The sequence below is a fragment of the Henckelia pumila genome, chromosome 2 (assembly GCF_033568475.1).
Source record: "Henckelia pumila isolate YLH828 chromosome 2, ASM3356847v2, whole genome shotgun sequence".
Classification (NCBI taxonomy): Eukaryota; Viridiplantae; Streptophyta; class Magnoliopsida; order Lamiales; family Gesneriaceae; genus Henckelia; species Henckelia pumila.
Window position 1 is genome coordinate 70,415,921 of NC_133121.1, and position 19,346 is coordinate 70,435,266.

The 19,346-nt window shown below is 35.6% G+C and overlaps 1 non-coding gene across 1 annotated transcript; it reads left to right on the forward strand.

The window, feature by feature from the left end:
• The first annotated feature begins 15,759 nt into the window (after nucleotides 1-15,759).
• On the forward strand, nucleotides 15,760-15,870 carry LOC140885785 (small nucleolar RNA R71). The gene has a single exon (XR_012151201.1). It is a non-coding gene; the product is annotated as a small nucleolar RNA R71 (small nucleolar RNA).
• Nucleotides 15,871-19,346: the final 3,476 nt, after the last annotated feature.

Consider the following 19,346-nt stretch of genomic DNA (forward strand, 5'->3'; position numbering starts at 1 on the left):
TTGGAGATCATCAATTAATTGGTCTTCATTCGAAGCAGAGATGAGCATCTTCGTGAATTTTCTGAAATGAAATTTTGTTCCATAGCTACATCAAGAAAAGTCAACAAACCATCATAATAGTTATTGATATTTAATAAGCCAACAGGTTTATTATGGATATTAAGTTGTGCCCAAGAAACAACATGAAAAATTTCTTCTAAAGTACCAAAATCACCAGGTAAGGCAATAAAAGCATCAGAATTTTCTATCATTTTTGTTATTCTCTCGTACATTGATGAAACTTTCAACTCTTCCCCAACCGTAACACCTGTAATATTTCCTTCAGCTAAAGCTGTAGGAATAATACCCAAAACCTGACTACCTCCAAGATGAGCTGCTGTTGAAATAGATCCCATTAACCCAATATTGCCTCCTCCGTATACCAAGTGAATTTTTCTCTCTGCTAACTTTTTTCCAAGATTAATTGCTGCATCAACAAATATTTCACTCTTTCCAGTGTTAGAACCACAAAATACACAAATATTTTTCAATTTTTGTGAAGAAGATCCTGCCATTTTTTTTTCACAATTTTTCTCTCACACTATTTTTTTTTAATATGTAAAGAAAATTCAAGCATGCATTTATAGAAAAGCAATTGTACGAAAAGTCAAAATATGAATAGTATAAAACAATCACACATAAAAAGTGAAATATATACGTTACCATCGGGGGTAGTACCATCTATCTCTTCTCGTTGGAGTTGAAATACCCAATTCTTCTGATAGACGACATACGGGATCCACATTAAATGCAAGACAATCTATATAATGATCCCTCTCATAAAGAAATTTTTTCCACAGTTTAAGAAGTTCATTTTGCACGTATCCACTAGAATGCGTCTCAAGAGACATTGGAAGTGGATCCAATGGTTCTTTACTCAGCCCATTCCTAATGAATAATATTTTATCTTCTCTGTTTGCGGATGTCATTCCAACACTCCTACAATGTCCGTGACAAGTCCACCTAGCACATTTGTAACATCCACCTATATTTTTAGCTCTACGTTTTTTAGCATAAGTATTTTTTCCAAATCCAGGCATTTGTTTGATAATGATCTTACTTGCTTTCCCATCAAGTCGAACCTTTTCTTCAATAATAAAGCGAATATCATCAGGAATATTATACGATATAAGTAAACGTAATCTCTCGCATCTAGCTTTATAAATATTTTTCAACTTATTATCAGCTATACCACGAAAATATGTACGAAGATTAAAAATACAAACATCCATATTAATATATATATATATATATATATATTAATATATAGTTAATTATTTTGGGAAATTGAAATAAAACCGACTAAAAGTAGTCACGGAGTACCGTTTGAAAGAGTGGGTGCCCAGTGAGCCAACTTGTGGCTATGGGCTTTGATGACTCTTTGTAAAAACAATCTTTTGTTTAATGTAATTTACACTTTTATTAATGGCAATGACTTTATATTACTTCATATTGTTATATTGTGATATACTATTGTTGTTTTGATAAAGACCTTGAATATACCATAGTGTATGTAAGATGTGGTAGAACATGGAGATGTCTATCATGAAATACATCTTATAGTCACTGTATATTCTAAACTGTTCCTAGTCGATTGAGCCGTCCGATAATAAGGATAAGGATCGCTCGAGTTTGAGACTAGCATTTGCGATGCGGAGTACCACGTTTCATTGGTAGGGAACATAGAGATGTTCGAAGCATGCAAATGGATATTCATAGGATGAATAATCGAACTACCCTATCCGGACTTTCCAAGTGGTTATCACTTATCGAGTGGATAAAGTCCGCGGTTTTGGTTGTACACCATTAGTCCTTACGACTTGAAACATCATGGAGACTCTATATGCTAGTGCTGTGCTTTGACTCGTTTACCGACTCTATGGGGGTCATCAGGTGTCGAGATTGGGTACAGTTACGACACATATAGGAGTCAATGCATTGTTGTCAAGGATTCACCACATACTTGCGAGTGTGGATATCCTATGCGATCTGAGGAGATATTAGTGTGACAAATCTCTGGCCAGAGTACTTGATGTGATTTAAGAAATGGTTTCTTAGTAGCACATGCGATGTCACTAATTTGATCTTCAAGATGCATTGCATAGTTATCGAATCTTGAGCGACTCTCGATATACCAATGGTTGTTGATTCGATCGGGATATATGGATGAAGGGACCGTACTGTACGCTAACCAAAATCTACTGGTTCTTGTAGGCACTATCAGTGATACCTAGGGAATCATGGGGCGATGTTGCTAGGCGCTTTACCATGATTCGTTGGGCAAGTCGGAAAGTGTTGTTCCGAGTCACAAGGAGTTGTGAGCCCACGGCTAGCTGTATCCCTGAACCATTGAGGGTCACACAGTGTAATGGAGTTTTAATCCCCGTTGAGATAGTTAAATTTAAAGAGTTAAATTTAATGAACTAAGGAGTTGGACTTCTTAAATAAGAGTAAGGGAGTAGGATTTCCTAAAATGACATAGGGATGGACATTTTTGGAAACCACTGAATTCGGATTCAGGAAAATTTATCTTGACTTTAAAATGTGCAGAAATGGTTTCTGTGCATATTGGTAAAATCGGTTTATCAATCGGAGTCACGATGAATTTTATATTAATTTCTGAACATGCGGGCTTTGCTTGTCGGGCCCTAACTTATGACTAATGGGCCCTAAGGTGTTAGTGGCCTGCATTATAAATAAGTTATTGCAGTACAGAAATTACACACAACAGGTCATAATTTTTGAGACAGAGAAAATTTTCGAACCCTAGCTCTCTCTCTCTCTGTTCGGCCGACCCCTCCCCCTCTGCCCGAGATTTTCCGGTCTGTGATTTTGAATTGCAGTCTGGAATAGCGAATCAGATTCGTTTATTCTCTTCGCAGAAAACTTCTGATAGATTTTCTAGTGCAATCTATCAGAGGGATTAAACCTCTGTTCGTGGACCTGATTGAAGGAGTTCATCGGTTCCAGGGAGAGACAACAAGAGCAGATTAAATTATTGTGTGTGTAAAATTCAAATAACAATTAATTAAATTATTGGGCGGCGCCGTGCGCCTCCCCCGGGGGCAGCGACCATCGCCGCCCCCTCCGGGCAGCGATCCAATCGCTGCCCGGGTTTTGCCCCGAAATTTTTTTTTTTTTTATTTAAAAATATTTATTTTGTTTCAAAAACCGAGACTCAAAAATTTTGTACAATTGATTAATTCAATCGTTTGATCTGAGCAACCTGGCTTTGATACCACTGTTGGAAACGCGGCTCTCAGATCAATCGTGATTGATCTGAGAGCCGCGTTTCCAACAGTGGTATCAAAGCCAGGTTGCTCAGATCAAACGATTGAATTAATCAATTGTACAAAATTTTTGAGTCTCGGTTTTTGAAACAAAATAAATATTTTTAAATAAAAAAAAAAAAATTTTTCGGGGCAAAACCCGGGCAGCGATTGGATCGCTGCCCGGAGGGGGCGGCGATGGTCGCTGCCCCCGGGGGAGGCGCACGGCGCCGCCCAAAAGGGGCGCACGTCGCCGCCCAGGGCGGCGACCGTCGCCGCCCAGGGCAGCGCTGTGCGCTGCCCAGCGCAGCGCCCCCCGGCCCGCGCCCCGGGTGCGGGCCGGCCCGGGAGTGTCCCGGGCGGCCCGCGGGAAAAATTATATTTTTATTTAAAAATTAATTTTAATATTTAAAATTTTAATTTTGGTCCGGTCAAAAATTGTTTTTGATTGGTTCACGAGATTTCGGATCGAATTGTTCGAGTCCGTAAATTTTAAAATTGATTTTGGATAAATTTGAATTTTTGGAAAATTTTAATATTTTATCCGTAAATTGAATTTTGAAATCAATTATTTTGGTACAATTGATGATAAGATATGATCTTATGATATATTAAGTAAAATATGATTTTATTTGTAAAATTGGATTTTATAGATAAAATATGATTTTATTTGATATAGAGATAAAATATGATTTTATATGTGAAATGAGATTTTATATATAAAATATGATTTTATCTTGTTTAAATTTGAATTGCCACAGCATGTTATCCAATAAATTAATTTTGAATTAAATGTTATTGGATAAGGATGATCGATTGCCATGACCAATTTTGTAGGTGTATGTTAGGAATTTACATTTTGTCTTTATTATTGTTGGTTTTATTAATGGGCCTGGTTTATGGCCCGATATGAATGTCATATGTAATAAAAGTGGGCTTGGTTTATAGCCCGTTCCCACCCCCTAAAAATGTATCCCCTACTTGTCATTGTTATTTATTGTAAATACATTAGATTTAGTGGGAGATCAAGATTTGAAGATGGTGGGCCCAGCAGACAATGAAGACTGAAGAAATGTAAATTGGAAGCATATGTAATAGGATTGCATTTGCATACTGCATATTACCTAGGATTGGACTAAGACCCGTGATTGGCAACCACGGGTCAATTAGAAATGGAATCGATCATCCTATATAATATGTGATATTATGATTGTATGCATGTTTAGACATAAATTGCGTGAATCCGGCAATGCATGCAATAAATTAAATATGATGAGACAAATATTTTTATAAATAAAATCCCTCATTTTAAATATGATTTAAAATTTATATCAAGATAAATAAAGGAAATTTAAATATTGTTTAAATGTTCTTACCTTCCATCAACGGTCAATGTATGTGATGCTACCCGCGGATACGGTCCGGCTCATATTATTGGGGGGGCCCGTCCGTCGGAAAGCTGTACATTGGATCGACAAATGTTGTAAGTTGGGTGGAACTCCCATGGGATCGGCTCATATTATTGGGGGATCCACATGGCGACCGTCCATCACAACTTAATATTGATGGGTCATCTTGACATGTCACTTTAAACGGCGTCATATTATTGGGCCCTTATTGGACATGAGGTAAATACATGGGGGTTGCTTAGGAAGCAATTGGGCTCTACCTTTTGAGAATTATGGTTGGCTGATATTATTCGGGACCATAAGTTTGTCAATTGGACTCCATGTTCTCACTAAGGAAAAAGTTTCCCGTTTTCACTAGAGGGTGGTGAAATCGTTAAAATAGTGGGAGTGAGATTCATAAAATAAAATTCGCCAATTTTATGTCTTAGTAAATTGTTAAACAATCATTGATATATGTCTGTTTTCCTTTTCAGTATTTCATACAATGAATTCGCGAAATCCTTTATTCTCGATCCTCGAACAAAACAAGCTGACTGGCGCCAACTATACGGAATGGTTCCGGAAGTTGAAGATTGTCTTAACTTCGGAGAAAATGCTCTATGTGTTAGAGAAAGCACCTCCGAAGGAAGCACCAGCTGATGTTAGTCCGGAGGAATTGGCCAAGCTTGATGCATGGTGGGACCATGACATCAAGACCAAATGCTATATGCAAGCCTCGATGTCTGATGAACTCCAGAGGCGATTTGAGGACACGGTGAATGCTGCTGACATTCACGCGCAACTCAAGGAACTTTTTGGGGCTCAGTCGAGGGCTGAAAGGTTCTCTACTGTTAAGGAGTTGATGACGTGCCGCATGCGTGAAGGGACTTCGGTCCGTGATCATGGGGTACGAGTGATTTGGCTCATACAGAAGTTAGCGACCCTTGATTTGGTGTTGGAGCATGAACTCAATGTGGACTTGCTGCTTCTATCTCTTCCTTCTTCATTTGATGGATTCGTGATAAATTTTAATATGAACAAGATAGAGGCCACCCTTGAAGAGATGGTCAATATGCTCGTTACATATGAATCCACACTTAAGAAGGATAAGCCAGCTTTCTTGGTGGGCTCCTCATCTTCTGCTAAGAAGGGGCCAAGTATGAAGGGCAAGAAACGTTCTGCCCCACCCAAGAAAGTGGAACCCGAGAAGAAGCAAAAGACAAAGGCTTCAAACAATGGAAAATCCAAGGATGTTTGCCATTACTGCAAGAAGCCGGGACATTGGAAGCGTAACTGCAAGGAATATCTAGAGCAGTTGCGAACTGCAAAGGGTATGTTCTATATTGAAATTAACGTTTCGCTTAACACTACTTCTTGGGTATTGGATACCGGATGTGGATCTCACATTTGCAATGATTTGCAGGTGATGACAAGAAGTCGGAGGCTTAGAATGGGTGAGACCCAGCTGAGGCTCGGGAATGGTTCCAGAGTTGAAGCTACAGCCGTAGGAGACGTTTGTTTAATTTTGCAGAACGGTTTTAAGTTATTATTAAGAGATGTTTTATTTGTTCCAGATTTAATTAAAAACATTATTTCTATTTCTATGCTTGATAGAGATGGTTATTCTTGCAATTTTGTGAATGGGATTTGCAATATTTACAAGAATGAATGTTTGATTGGAAATGGACAACTTGAAAACGATCTATACAACTTAAAACTAAAAGACGTTCCAATAAATTATATTGATAAACCGGCGACAACAAACAAAAGGAAAATCGATAGTCAAAACCCGGCAAACCTTTGGCACGCTAGACTAGGTCATATTTCCTCAAGGAGGATGAACAAGCTAGTGGGAGAGGGCATGTTTGATATGTCTGATATTAACTCTCTACCTACTTGTGAATCCTGCCTAAAAGGGAAAATGACTAAATCTCCTTTTAAGGGGAAACCTGAGCGTAGTCAAAATCTGTTGGATTTGATCCATACAGATGTTTGTGGACCATTTAGAGTTGGGACTCAATATGGCCACACCTACTTCATTACCTTTACTGACGATTATTCAAGGTATGGGTATTTATATTTAATGAAATATAAGTCTGAAGCATTTGAAAAGTTCAAAGAATTCAAGGCTGAAGTAGAAAACAAGCTAGGTAAAAGTATTAAAGCACTTCGATCGGATCGAGGTGGAGAATACTTAAGTACCGAGTTTTTGGACTATCTAAAAGAGAATGGGATTCTCTCTCAGTGGACTCCTCCTATGACACCACAGCTGAATGGTGTATCGGAGCGTCGTAATCGAACTTTGTTGGACATGGTTCGATCCATGATGAGCTTCACTGAGCTTCCACCTTCGTTTTGGGGCTATGCGCTTGAAACGGCGGTATTGTTGTTGAACAACGTCCACACTAAAGCAGTGGACAAAACACCATACGAGTTATGGAATGGCAAAGCTCCTAAGTATTCGTACTTGAGGATTTGGGGATGTCCTGCTTACGTGAAGCGGACAGTGGGAGATAAATTGGATAGTCGATCCAGTTTATGTTATTTTGTAGGGTATCCGAAGAATTCAATCGGATATTATTTCTATTATCCTGCTGAAACAAAGGTGTTTGTTTCTAGGAATGCCACCTTCTTGGAGAAGGAATTCTTATTGGATAAGAAAGGCGAGATGATGGAACTCGAAGAAGTTCGAGAAGAACCCGAAATACAAAATAACGATCCTACACCTCAGGAACCATTGCTGGACACGCCTGCACCTAGAAGATCCGAAAGGACTTCTAGACCTCCAGTTCGATATGGTCTTCTTCTTGAAGGGGATCAAGATGAACCCGACATTGGATGTGATCCAAGAAACTTCAAGGAAGCAATTTCTGATGCGGATTCGAATTTATGGCTTGAAGCTATGCAGTCAGAATTGGATTCGATGCATACAAACCAAGTTTGGTCTTTAGTAGATCCTCCCGATGGAATTGTTCCGATAGGGTGTAAATGGATCTACAAAAGAAAGCTTGGGCCTGATGGCAAGGTATTGACCTACAAGGCGCGATTGGTGGCTAAAGGTTATACTCAAAGGCAAGGAGTTGACTATGACGAAACCTTTTCACCAGTTGCAATGTTCAAGTCCATAAGAATCCTAATTGCCATAGCTGCATGGTATGACTATGAGATATGGCAAATGGATGTGAAGACTGCTTTTCTTAATGGAGACATTAAGGAGGAAATCTATATGAAGCAGCCTGAGGGGTACACATCCATGGGAAGCGAGCATAAGGTATGCAAGCTTCAGAGATCAATTTATGGTCTAAAACAAGCATCAAGAAGTTGGAACCAGAAATTTGATGAAACAATAAAAGATTTTGGTTTCATCAAGAACCCGGAGGAACCGTGCGTGTACAAGAAAGTAGTTAAGGATGCTGTGACATTCTTAGTACTTTATGTTGATGACATCCTACTCATTGGGAATGATGTAGGGATGTTGCAGTCAACAAAGATATGGTTATCAGGTAGATTCTCGATGAAGGATTTGGGTGAGGCATCCTACATTCTTGGGATACAGATCTATAGAGATAGATCTAAGAGAATGATAGGACTCACACAATCAACCTACATCGACACCATATTGAAACGGTTTTCAATGGATGGGTCCAAGAGAGGACATCTACCCATGTGTCATGGAGTTTCTCTATCCAAGTCTATGTGTCCCAAGACTGATGCAGAGATAGAGAATATGACACATGTACCATATGCGTCAGCTATAGGTAGTATCATGTATGGGATGATATCTACTAGACCGGATGTAGCATTTGCTCTGAGTGTCACGAGCAGATATCAGTCTAATCCTGGTCAAATGCATTGGAAAGCCGTGAAGGACATTCTTAAGTACTTGCGAAGGACTAAGAATATGTTCATGGTTTATGGAGGACGAGAACTCAAATTGGAAGGCTATACCGACTCTAGCTTCCAAAGTGACGTGGATGACTCGAAGTCAACCTCTGGATTTGTGTTCATGCTCAATGGCGGTGCTGTCTCTTGGAAGAGTTCCAAGCAGGACACCACAGCGGATTCCACCACTGAGGCTGAATACATTGCAGCATCAGCTGCTGCTAAAGAGGCCGTTTGGATGAGGAATTTCGTCCAAGAGTTGGGCGTCATTCCTGAATTTGTTGGTCCAGTCCCGGTGTACTGCGACAACACGGGTGCCGTTGCTCAAGCAAAGGAACCAAGGTCTCATAAAAGATCCAAACACGTACTGAGGAAATACCACATCATCCGGGAGATTGTGGAAAGAGGAGACATCACTGTCGAACGAGTGGCCTCTGCAGACAATATCGCTGATCCGCTTACTAAGCCCTTGCCAGGACCATTGTTTGACAAACATCGCGAAGCAATGGGTCTACGTAGTATGACTAGTTGGCTATAGGGCAAGTGGGAGATTGAAAGAGTGGGTGCCCAGTGAGCCAACTTGTGGCTATGGGCTTTGATGACTCTTTGTAAAAACAATCTTTTGTTTAATGTAATTTACACTTTTATTAATGGCAATGACTTTATATTACTTCATATTGTTATATTGTGATATACTATTGTTGTTTTGATAAAGACCTTGAATATACCATAGTGTATGTAAGATGTGGTAGAACATGGAGATGTCTATCATGAAATACATCTTATAGTCACTGTATATTCTAAACTGTTCCTAGTCGATTGAGCCGTCCGATAATAAGGATAAGGATCGCTCGAGTTTGAGACTAGCATTTGCGATGCGGAGTACCACGTTTCATTGGTAGGGAACATAGAGATGTTCGAAGCATGCAAATGGATATTCATAGGATGAATAATCGAACTACCCTATCCGGACTTTCCAAGTGGTTATCACTTATCGAGTGGATAAAGTCCGCGGTTTTGGTTGTACACCATTAGTCCTTACGACTTGAAACATCATGGAGACTCTATATGCTAGTGCTGTGCTTTGACTCGTTTACCGACTCTATGGGGGTCATCAGGTGTCGAGATTGGGTACAGTTACGACACATATAGGAGTCAATGCATTGTTGTCAAGGATTCACCACATACTTGCGAGTGTGGATATCCTATGCGATCTGAGGAGATATTAGTGTGACAAATCTCTGGCCAGAGTACTTGATGTGATTTAAGAAATGGTTTCTTAGTAGCACATGCGATGTCACTAATTTGATCTTCAAGATGCATTGCATAGTTATCGAATCTTGAGCGACTCTCGATATACCAATGGTTGTTGATTCGATCGGGATATATGGATGAAGGGACCGTACTGTACGCTAACCAAAATCTACTGGTTCTTGTAGGCACTATCAGTGATACCTAGGGAATCATGGGGCGATGTTGCTAGGCGCTTTACCATGATTCGTTGGGCAAGTCGGAAAGTGTTGTTCCGAGTCACAAGGAGTTGTGAGCCCACGGCTAGCTGTATCCCTGAACCATTGAGGGTCACACAGTGTAATGGAGTTTTAATCCCCGTTGAGATAGTTAAATTTAAAGAGTTAAATTTAATGAACTAAGGAGTTGGACTTCTTAAATAAGAGTAAGGGAGTAGGATTTCCTAAAATGACATAGGGATGGACATTTTTGGAAACCACTGAATTCGGATTCAGGAAAATTTATCTTGACTTTAAAATGTGCAGAAATGGTTTCTGTGCACATTGGTAAAATCGGTTTATCAATCGGAGTCACGATGAATTTTATATTAATTTCTGAACATGCGGGCTTTGCTTGTCGGGCCCTAACTTATGACTAATGGGCCCTAAGGTGTTAGTGGCCTGCATTATAAATAAGTTATTGCAGTACAGAAATTACACACAACAGGTCATAATTTTTGAGACAGAGAAAATTTTTCGAACCCTAGCTCTCTCTCTCTCTGTTCGGCCGACCCCTCCCCCTCTGCCCGAGATTTTCCGGTCTGTGATTTTGAATTGCAGTCTGGAATAGCGAATCAGATTCGTTTATATTCTCTTCGCAGAAAACTTCTGATAGATTTTCTAGTGCAATCTATCAGAGAGATTAAACCTCTGTTCGTGGACCTGATTGAAGGAGTTCATCGGTTCCAGGGAGAGACAACAAGAGCAGATCAAATCTGTTGGTGTCCATTAATCTCGTTGCGAGATTGGAGGTAAAATTTAATTAATTGTTATTTGAATTTTACACACACAATAATTTAATCGTTAAACGGTTGATACCCACACCATGGAATTGTTCCATGATAAAATTTTTAAACTTCCGCTGCACCGGGTATCAATCGTGATTGATCTGAGAGCCGCGTTTCCAACACCGTTATCCGCCACTTAACCGGGAAGTGAACTCAATTCTGCAAAAATAAAATAAAAATATAAGTAACAATTAATTTGGATCATATAAAGGCATAAACTCATCATTAAGAATTTCATTTTCTAAAAATGGTTTAAGTCTTTGTCCATTAACTTTAAACACATTATTATTTTTAGGATTTTCAACATCAACAGCACCATGAGGATAAATATTTTTTACAACATAGGGACCTATCCATCGTGATCTAAGTTTTCCTGGAAACAAATGCAAGCGAGAATTATAAAGTAAAACTTTTTGTCCAATTTCAAACGATTTTCTCATATTTTTATCATGAAAGGCTTTTGTTTTATCTTTATAAATCTTTGCATTTTCTTATGCATCATTTCTTAATTCTTCTAGTTCATTTATTTGCAATTTTCTTAATTTAGATGCATCATCTAAATTAGTATTAAATGCTTTAATAGCCCAATAAGCTTTATGTTCAATTTCAACAGGTAGATGACAATGCTTACCAAAAACTAATCTATATGGTGACATCCCCAATGATGTTTTAAATGCAGTTCTATATGCTCATAATGCATCACTTAATCTTAAAGACCAATCTTTTCGATTTGGATTAACAGTTTTTTCCAAAATTTGTTTTATTTCTTTATTTGCAAGTTCAACCTGACCATTCGTTTGAGGATGATATGGAGTAGAAACTTTATGTGTAATACCATATTTTCTTAACAACAAAGAAAATGATTTATTTATAAAATGACTTCCCCCATCAATGATTATAGCTTTTGGTATTCCAAATCGACTAAAAATATTTTCTTTCACAAATTTTATCACAACTTTATGATCATTAGTTCTACATGCAATTGCTTCAATCCATTTTGAAACATAATCGACAGCCACTAAAATATAAGTGAATCCAAAAGATAATGGAAGTGGACCCATAAAATCTATTCCCCAACTGTCAAATATTTCAATAATCATGATTGAATTTAAAGGCATCATGTTTCATTTTGAAATTGAACCCATTTTCTGACAATTTTCACAAGATTTGCAAAATGAATGCGTATCTTTGAATAAAGAAGGCCAATAAAATCTACATTGAAAGATTTTTGCAGCTGTTTTCTTTGACGAAAAATGACCTCCACATGCCTCAGAATGACAAAATTTAATGACACTACTTACTTCATTGTCGGGTATGCATCGTCGAAAAATTTGATCAGGACAATACTTAAACAAATAAGGATCATCCCAATAAAATTTTTTTGACCTCTTTCAAGAATTTATTTTTATCTTGTGAACTCCAATGAGAAGACATTTTATTTGTCACAATAAAATTTACAATATTAGCAAACCAAGGCATAGTAGTAGCATAAAATAGTTGATCATCCGGAAAATTTTCATTTATTGGTATTTCGTTTTGAGATGATTCAGAAATTATTCTTGATAAATGATCGGCTACTACATTTTCTTTTCCTTTTTCATCTTTTATTACAAGATCAAATTCTTGTAACAACAAAATCCATCTTATTAATCTCGGCTTAGCATCTTGTTTATTTGATAAATATTTTATGACAGAATGATCAGTATAAACAATAGTAGTAGAACCAATTAAATATGATCAAAATTTTATCTAATGCAAACACTACTGAAAGTAATTCTTTTTCAGTTGTTGAATAATTGATTTGAGCACTATTTAAGGTTCTACTAGCATAGTAGATCACATGAGGTTTACCTTCTTTTCTTTGTCCTAACACGGCTCCTACAGCGTAATCACTTGCATCACACATTAACTCAAATGGTAAAGACCAATCAGGAGGTTGTAAAATGGGTGATGTAGTTTAAAAGATTAATTATCTTTTTAAAAGCAGTTTTACATTCTTGAGTCCATTCAAATTGTGCATCTTTTGTTAAAAGATTTGAAATTGGTTTTGATATTATGCTAAAATTTTTTATAAATCTTCTATAAAATCCCGTATGACCCAAAAATGATCGAATTTCTTTGATCGTGTTTGGTGATGGTAAATTAGCAATAACATCAACCTTAGCTTTATCAACTTTAATTCCTTTTTCGGATATGACATGCCCTAACACAATTTCGGATTTAACCATGTAATGACATTTTTCCCAATTTAAAACAAGATTTTTTTCTTCACATCTTTTTAAACTTTTTCCAAATTTTTAAGACAGTTTTCAAATGAGTTTCCAAAAACAGTTATATCATCCATAAAAACTTTCACAAATTCTTCAATCATGTCACTAAAAATACTTAGCATGCATCTTTGAAAAGTATCCGGAGCATTACATAAATCAAATGACATTCTTTTAAAAGCAAAAGTTCCAAAAGGACAAGTGAAAGTAGTTTTTTCTTGATCTTCTAATGATATTGGTATTTGATAATACCCCGAATACCCATCAAGAAAACAATAATAAGGATTACCTGCCACTTTCTCTAAAATTTGATCTAAGAATGGTAGCGGAAAGTGATATTTTCTAGTTGAATCATTTAATTTTCTATAATCAATGCACATACGTCAACTAGATGGAATCCTAGCTTGTAATAATTCTTCCTTTTCATTTTTTATAACAGTAATGCCTGATTTTTTTGGTACTACTTGTGTTGGACTTACCCATTTGCTATCCGAAATTGGATAAATAATTCCGGCATCTAATAGTTTTAAAACTTCATTTTTAACAACTTCTTTCATGTGTGGATTTAATCGTCTTTGTGGTTGTTGATATGTTTTAGCATTTTTTTCCAAGTGAATTCTATGCGTACAGATTAAAGGATTTATACCTTTTATATCTTGCAAAGTCCATCCAATTGCATTTTTGTGTTTTTTAAGTAATGTTATTAAATCTTCTTCTTGTTTTGGTAAGAGGGTAGAAGATATTACAATAGGATATGTTTGATTTTCACCAAGAAAAGCATATTTTAGTTCTATTTGTAAAAGTTTTTAATTCAAGTTTTGGATGATTATCTTCTTTTACTTCTTCAAGTTCATTAATTTCTTCAAATGACTTTGATTTAAAAACACTTTCCACTAAACAAACTTCAGATTGTTGATTTAAGTTTTCTTGGTGTATATTTTCTTCCACGATTGTTTCTATTGCATTATCATCTTCATCTTCATTAATAATTTGGTTGTTTACATAAGTTGAACACATTAAGTTCTAAAGTCATATTTCCAAAAGATAATTTCATTATTCCATTTCGACAATTAATTAAAGCATTTGAAGTTGCAAGAAATGGACGTCCTAATATTACTGAAATTTCATTATGCACTTCTATTGGTTGTGTATCCAAGACAATAAAATCCACAGGATATATGAATTTATCGACTTGAACTAACACATCTTCTACGATACCTCTAGGTATCTTGATTGATCTATCGGCTAGTAAAAGAGTGACAGATGTAGGCTTTAAATCTCCCAACTTAAGTTTTTCATAAACTGAATAAGGAAGTAAATTCACACTTGCTCCCAAATCTAACAAAGCTTTTTTAATTTTATTTTTTCCAATAATACATGAAATTGTTGGACAACCTGGATCTTTATATTTCAAAGTAGAATTATTTTGAATAATAGAACTTACTTGTTCAGCTAAGAATGCTTTCTTCTTTACATGCAATTGTCTTTTCACAGTACATAAATCTTTTAAAAACTTTCCATAAGAAGGCACTTGTTTAATAGCATCTAATAATGGAATATTTATTTTTACTTGTTTAAAAACTTCATAAATATCAGAATCATTTTTTTGTTTTTTATTATTTACTAATGCATGAGGAAAAGAAACATGTTTATTTGACTCACATATTACATTATCATCAACTTTCTTAATTTTAGGACTCAAAGTATCATCTTTCTCGAAAGTGTCAAGATTTTCATCCTTAATCTTTGAGTTTGACTGATCTTTGTTTTCATCACTATATGGATCTTTAACTATTTTACCACTTCTAAGAGTAATAACAGATTTTACTTGATCAAATTTTTCTTGATTTTGATTTATAGGATTAGGTTTTGGTTGAGATGAAAATTTTCCTTTTTCATGAATATTAAGTGCAGACGCAAATTTTGCAAGAGTTTCTTTCAAATCATTCATAGATTGAATGTTTTGAATATTGATAGACTCTTGCTTTTGAATGTATGCATGAATTTCATCTTCAAAATGTTTTCTTGGAGGTGGAATATAAGGAGCATAACCTTGATGATTTTGGTTATTTTGAAAAGGTTGTTGTGAAGGTTGTGCATTATTATCGTTCCTTCAACTAAAATTAGGATAATTTCTCCAACCAGGATTATATGTTTGTGAAAAAGGATCTAATGTTGGTTTTTTAAAATTGTTAACATAATTGGCTTGTTCATGGAGACATTCTTTAAATGAAGGCAAAGTTGGACAATTTTTTGTGAGATGACTATGTGTATCACATATATGACAGACAATTTCTTGAAAACTTTTTAATTGATCACTCTTTTTCATTTCTAATGACTCTATTTTTCTTGCTAAGGATGCAAGTTTAGCTTGAATATCTACATCTTCTTTAAGATGATAAATACCAACCCCATTTGTTGAATTATTGGTTTTACTTGGTGGTTCAATTGAGCCTATATTATCCCAATTTTGAGCATTTTCTGCTAATGACTCCAAATATTCCATAGCTTCATTTGGGTTTTTATCTTCAAAAGTTCCATTACACATGAATTCTATTATTTGCCTATCTTTAGGTATTAAACCTTCATAAAAGTGAGAAACTATTCTCCATATTTCAAAACCATGATGTGGGCATGTATTAAGTAACTCTTTATATCTATCCCAACATTGATAAAATGTTTCCCCTTGTTTTTGAGAAAAAGTTGTAATTTGTCTTTTAAAAGAGTTTGTTCTATGGGAAGGGAAAAACTTTTTTAGAAATTGTTGTTGCATTTCTTCCCATGATGTTATTGAACTTGATCTCAAATTTTGTAACCATGTTTTAGCTTTATCTTTTAAAGAAAAAGGGAAAAGCTTTAATCGAACAATATCCATGCTACAATTTTGATCATTACAAGTGTTGCAAACCTCCTCAAATTCCCTTAAATGCAAATATGGATTTTCAGAATCTAGGCCATGAAAATTTGGTAAAAGTTGAATGATTTGAGGTTTAAAATTGAAATTAGACGCAGCAGGAGGAAAAACTAAACAAGATGGTGTACTAGTTCTTATTGGATTCATGTGGTGCCTAAGTGTTCTTGGTTGTTCATGTTCTTGATTATTATTATTATTATTATTATTATTATCATCTTGATTATTAGAATTATCCTCCATGTTTAAAATATTTTCAGATACTCGAACAAGTCTACCACTTTGTTTACGACTCCAAAAAATCATACAATTAAAAACAACATACTATTCACATAAGTAACATTAATAACAAAAATTAAACTTAATTTATACCTCCCCGGCAACGGCGCCAAAAACTTGCTACAACTTAAATTTTAATTCACCCAAGTGTAGGTTGTCTGCAAGTAATATACTCGTGAGTACGAGATCGATCCACGGAGAGGATGCTGTAAGTTTAATTTTAGCAATGATATATTATAGATGGAAATATTATTATAAACTTTCAAATTCACAAATTTTAAAATTGTCAAGGCTTCAAAGGTTCATTGTTGGTTTATTTAAGATTGCTTAACAAAAATAAATAAAAGAAACTAAAATAAAAATAAACATAAAAGAACAATTAAATATTTAAACAAATATATCATATAATATAGTTCCCACTATATTAATATCAGATTAACCGATAATTAATATATGGTACCCATAATATATATATAAGTGCATAAATATAAATTGACATAAAAGTAAATGTTAGATCAAATCACCATATTTCATTTAGAACAACCGGCAGAGCCACGCTATCGTCTAAATAAAATATATGACTTTTTATGTTAGTTGCGAAAATGTAAATGTTAGTAGCGGAAAGTAAATGTTAATTGCGGAAAGTAAAAGTTAGATGCGAGAAAATAAATGTTAGTTCAAATCACAATATATTATTTAGAATAACCAACAGTGTCACGCTATCGTCTAAATAATATATATGACTTTATTATAAATAAATACATATATTTATAGTATATAATTATTGTAGTATTTATTGTATCATATTAGACAACAAATCAAGGTAACCACATTCAAGGTACCAAGTATTTGATGTAAATAGATAACAATAAATCTTCCAAATTATACTTGACCAAAAATGAAACCTTTTCACCTTGACATAAAAAAATTTAGCTTGCCATGAACATGAAACTCAAGAATAAGGACAAAATAAATTTCATACTTGAACTTGAGAAATATTCACATTCAAACTTTTATTCTCACAATATTTATTTTACAAATGAGGAATTCTCTACACTCTTGCATACTACAAAGCTTATACAACACATCTATTTATAGGCCAAATGAGAGCAAGAGTCCAAGGCTCATTAAATGTGAAATAGTAAAGTTGGTGGGTGCTTGTCTCCTTGAATGTCAATACCATGACCCAACTTTAATTGGCATGTTTGATGCCTTAGACCACCGATTCTGTGGGGCCTCGGGTTGCTAATCTCAAATCTTAAGGGCATTTAATGAATAAGCATCATTAAACTAATAAGGAAAGAAAGGATCTAAAAAAAAAAATTTTTTTTTTTTTTTTTCAAAAAGGGGTGCGCCCCCGCCGCCAAAAACTACCGCGGGGGCGCCCCTGTTTTTTTCCAAAACAGTAGGCTAATCTCCAGGCTGCGCGCGAGCCGTCAAAAACTACCGCGGGGCGCCTCCTGGAGCAGAAACTTACCCTGTTCTTTGTCCACAAATCTGATCCCTTCAACTCCTTCCAATTCATCAAACTCAAGTCTAAAACATGATATAAAAGATCCAATGATGCATATTAATATAAACAAGGTCTCAAGCATCTATACATGTATTTATTACATCGTACAAGTCACTAAAGAAACGATAAACGACAACGACACAAACTATCTCAAGTTTGATACATGTATTCCAAAACCAACTAAACCAAAGTTTCATTCTTCTAAAGTTTAAGACCTCATCTACAACCCGAGCCCTCACGTGCTAGACTCTCTCCCAGCTGTCAATGACGTCGATGATCAGCTCCTGCCCTCTCTGTTGTCATGCACACACACAAAACAAGACAACAGCCGGATAAACTCCGGTGAGATATAATTCTCAGTATAACCAACATATCGAAAGCGTTAAATAAATCATATTAACTCTATTTCAAACTCGACTCAACAAATAGAGTACTCAAACACTTTAAATACGAATTGATTCACATAACTTCGAAGCCATCAAGATTCATAAATGATCTTGACATGGATATCCATCTAACGAGTTCGTAACCGACTCGCAAATAAGGTTAACAGCAACCTTGGCATAGAATCAATTCAATATAACATCATATCAACTCGAATATAAAGATCCACTACCTGAGATGGATCAACAACACCACAATTAATTCAAAACATAAACAAGTATGTGATTTTTGCGGGCCAACTCAAAGATAATCGTTCTTGAGTTTCAAAGTCCCTACTTCGCGATGTCGTCATTATACCTTCATTTATCTCGGTTCTGAACTCTTCAAATCTGCGAGATATAATCAAAATACATATATCAAACTTCATACCAATCTATCATTTCAGAAACGAGTCAAAACCATCAAGAATTCATCAATCAATCGCATTTCAAACCTCAACTCTTTCTTCGTTCGTTCAAAGTCGGCGTCTCGTGTCGTTGGCCTTCCAAACTTGACTGAAACTGAACAATAAAAATACTATAACATTGATAACATCTCAATAACAACTTCAACTCAGAATTCGGCTATCAAAACAGTTCCAAAACTCGATTAAACGACGTAGCGATTCCAAATCGGTAACCGACGTAATCCCGACTTTGAAATCATTTCTCTTTTCAATATCATTCAAACTTATAGATATATTTCACAAACCAGCTGATATAACTCATTCAAATCTTCATTGAAATAGCTATAATCTACAATCATAAGCTGGAGATCATAATTGGACACAATAACATAAGCTCATCAATTCCGGTGTTGCATATTCAAACGATAGAACACCAAGCACAATTCCAAAATTTCAGAATCTGATCTTTGCCACATATCAATTTCGAAATCCATAAAACATAACATAAAACTTACACGAGATCGAAGCCCTCGTCGTAAGGATTTCAGAACACTTTTCGGAATCGAAATCGGACAACTGTAGCGAAAGATATAGCAAATCGAAAATCACAATTTCAAAGAAATTTGAAGAAGTCGGGCACTCTGTATTCTAATTCTGATTTCTGAATGAAGTA